Source organism: Tupaia chinensis, unplaced genomic scaffold (genome assembly GCF_000334495.1).
Source record: "Tupaia chinensis unplaced genomic scaffold, TupChi_1.0 Scaffold000117_2, whole genome shotgun sequence".
Lineage (NCBI taxonomy): Eukaryota > Metazoa > Chordata > Mammalia > Scandentia > Tupaiidae > Tupaia > Tupaia belangeri.
The window spans coordinates 1,282,297-1,286,067 of NW_006159583.1; positions in this window are offsets into that span (position 1 = coordinate 1,282,297).

Below are 3,771 nucleotides of genomic sequence, written 5' to 3' on the forward strand. Positions count from 1 at the left end.
CGCCAGCTCCGGCCGCGCGCCCCGCGCCCCGCGCCCCGCGCCCTGCGCCGCCTTTGTTCGCCGCCTAGGCGCCGCGTGGGGAGAGCGAGCGGGAAGGGGCCCGGCGCGCCAGGCTGCCCGGCTCCGGAACGCCGAGTTGGGAAGCGAGTTTGGTGAGCAGTGTGACCGCACCCGCAAGGACCAGCGCGGAGAACACCGCCGCCCGAGAAGAGGCGTCCGGGGGTTCCGTCCCCGGAGTGGGGATCCCGCCCGAGCGCTTGCCGGTAGGAGGAGAGGGGAGTGTAGAAGCGCCCGAAGGAAACAGCCGTCCACACGGAAAACTCGCTGTTCCTTATTCACGCAATAAGGAATGACACCCCACCCCCATAGAAAACTTACTGTTCCTTATTCAAATAATAATAAAACTCGAACCAAAATAAACGTTCGGTAACTTTCCAGCGTGAGCAGCTGGTGTGTCTCCTCTCGGGTTTATTTGTCGTTTGCCGAATATTTGGATTTACTGTCTGCTTCGGTGACTTTGCTGCTAGTTCTGAAACCTGGCCTCTTTCCACTTTGCCCCCTTCGCCTGAGAACTGCATCGCATCGGGGTTTGATAGCCTTTCCTCTCTCCTGGGTTTGGTAGAGTACAAAAGGTTTTGGATTTTGTTTTTAATACCTAGCAGCTACGTAAGACTTCAGTATTTAACAAAAGGACTTTACTCCGACAGTGAAAACAGCAACGAATGATTCATCCGGAGGGAAAGAATGCTGTGTTATAGCAAAGTATTTTACAGTTTGCTACTTCTTCTGCAGCGTACAGTGGTTTCCCCAGATGCCACCCTGACTTGTTTCTGTGCTAAGACTGTATAGTACATACTTTATTCATTTTTGTATAATATCGCAAAAAATAGGTAGTATCATAATGGAATAAACATAACTTGTATTCATAATTTACATATCATCTATACCATTCTTAATACAATCTGTTGATTGACGTCTGTCAGTTACTCAGACATCTTATCTTTAACCTTTGTAAAATCAAGACAATATGAAATTCAATTTAATATAACATGAATAAAATTTACCAAACCCCAAATTTCTGTAGTCAAATATATACTTATGGCAGAGGGTCACAATAAAAATGCAAGCAAATACACACATTCATGGGGGCTTCTAAAAGTTCTTGGGAAATATGGATTATGAAAAAACTATGCATGGATTTCAAAAGATATTTGCACCAAAATACATTTGTATTTTAATTCCGTATTCCATGAACTTATTGAAGCTCCCTTGCATGTATTATTGTAAACAGACATGTTAAACACACATGCACAATGGGAAAGAAAATACTTTTTTATTTTTATCTTGATGAGAATAGTTGCTTGATTAATCAGAATTTCAAGTTTCTTAGCTTGCTCATTAGCACACTGACTAACCCAACACTTGTCAGTTCAATTCAGCAAAGTTAAGTTCATTTATCCTTAAGGGTGCAAGGTAGTTTTTTTCAACTCATTAATCTATAACTTTAACATACTATCACCATTCCTATTCCTTTAAATTAGGAACATTCTTAAATCCCAGATAATAAGCAAATGAAACACATTTTTAAAGGACTTTGCAGAACCCTTTAAAACTTAGCATCAATTTGTCCAGCAAAATCAAAGAAACATATTGCACCATCCATACACTAATGCCTGTTTTTCTATTCTTGTCAGAAAAGTGAAGGAAGTTCACAACTTGGAAATTTGTTTGTCTAACACAGAATAAAACTGCTTTGAAGATCATCACACTGTGCCAGGACACTCATAACTCTTGTACATTATTTTAATTTTTTAGGAAAATGAAAAAGGAAAATTTTGTATTTTTTATTACATGTGTACCACATACTCCTATTAAGAATTTAGACTTGCATTTGGGAAAAAATGGAATTCCAGGTTTCTATTAGATTTTACTAAGTATAATTGGAAAAGAATGTCCCCAAAACAGATAAGATTGGAGATGGCAGGATTGGGCAATGCTAGAGGACATTTTCCATAGGTACCAACATGGTTTTGTGCACTGTTAATATTTAGAGGAGGGGAAAAAAGAATGCAGTGTTACTCAAAGTTTGGTGTCAAGAACTCTTTGATAGAAGAGTATTGTGGGGGTCAGCAGGTGGCATGGTGGTTGAGGTGCTGGACTCCTACGTGGACAACCATGGTTCAAGTCCTGGACCAGGTAGTTTGCTTTCCCAATTTCTCTCTCTTTCTCCCTCTCTTTCTCTCCCATCAAATTAAAAAATAATGGTAATAAGCAAGGTTAAATAAATAATATTTTTTTAAAAAATAGGGAACCAGCAGTTAGCATGATGGCTATGTTGCTGGACTCCCACGTAGTCGACCGCGGTTCGTGTCCTGGACCCAGTGGCTTAAAAGTCACGCCAGGCGGGGGTGCATGCATGCTCAAGATCCCAAGAGGAGAACGGAGAAGGGATTGCGGCGTGACCATCCCCCCTGGGGGGTGATTTCTTGCTTTCTGTCTCTATGTCTCTCTCTGTCTGTCTGGCGAGCGCACGTGCCCTATGGTGAAAAACCTCTCCAAAAAAAAATAGAAGAGTATCTCTCAGGATAAGATTCCAAGTATCAGAATTAGAGAAGCACTCCCTTAAACATTTAATATCTCTCTTATCTCAACTTCTTTCATATGAAAATGAAGTTAAGAAATCAGATTTTTCAAAGGATTAAATAAAAAATATTTTTTTCATAGAGCTGTAAATTTAATTATAGGCACAGATTTGCTAGGTAAATATTAGTTTCCTTCTCTTGCTCACTGAAGGATCGTGCACAAACCTGGACCTACCTGAAGCAAGGTTTTATTTACGCAGTGACAGATTAGGGGTGTACACACAGCATGTATTTATAAGTAATTAGATAATACACTTGGCTTGTTGATAATAACTAATTGTTTATATTATGCTTTTTAGTCTGTAAGACATTCACCCATGTGATCTCTATCTGTCCTCACTCTAACCCTGTGAAGTGGGCGAGCAAGTTGTTATGATTCATTTTTGTTCAATGATGAGGGAAAAAAAAGTTTAGAGAGATTAAATAGTTGCCCAAGGTCATGCAGCTGGTTAATAGCAAGACTGTAATTCTGACCTGGGTCTTCTGATTCCTTATCTCATTTCCCCTGTCCCTCACCAATTTCTATATACCTAATTGTCATCTCTAAAAATTTTCATTTGAGTTAGGTGTCAAAATCCTCAATGTCAATTCATCATATAGAGACTCTTGGGTCAGTAAGTGGAAATGAGCTTCTATTTTCTCTTTGAAATGGAAAGGAAGGAAGGAAGGAAGGAAGGAAGGAAGGAAGGAAGGAAGGAAGGAAGAGAAAGAGAGAAAGAAAGAGAAAGAAAGAAAGAAAGAGAAAGAAAGAGAGAAAGATCTTTCCAGTAAAATTCTTGCACGAGGTGGAGGGCAGTAGGTGGTGTAGAGGTTAAGGTAATGGACTTCCACAAAGCTGATCATGGTTTGAGTCCTAGACCTGGTAGTTTGAAAATAAAGCCCAGCACATGTGCATGAATGCCCAAAAACCCCAAAAGGAGAATAGAGGAGAAGGGATTGTGCATGGCCATCCCTCCAGGGCAGGATTTCTCACTTTCCCTCTCACCATCTCTCTCCAAGGATTGCACACACTCTATGGCAAAAACCTAAAAAATACAAAAATCTTGCATGGGTATATGAATTGTCAATAGAGTTCTAGAAAAAGAAGGGACAGGAAACTTCTAACAAAGATCCTAAATAGAGCAAGGAC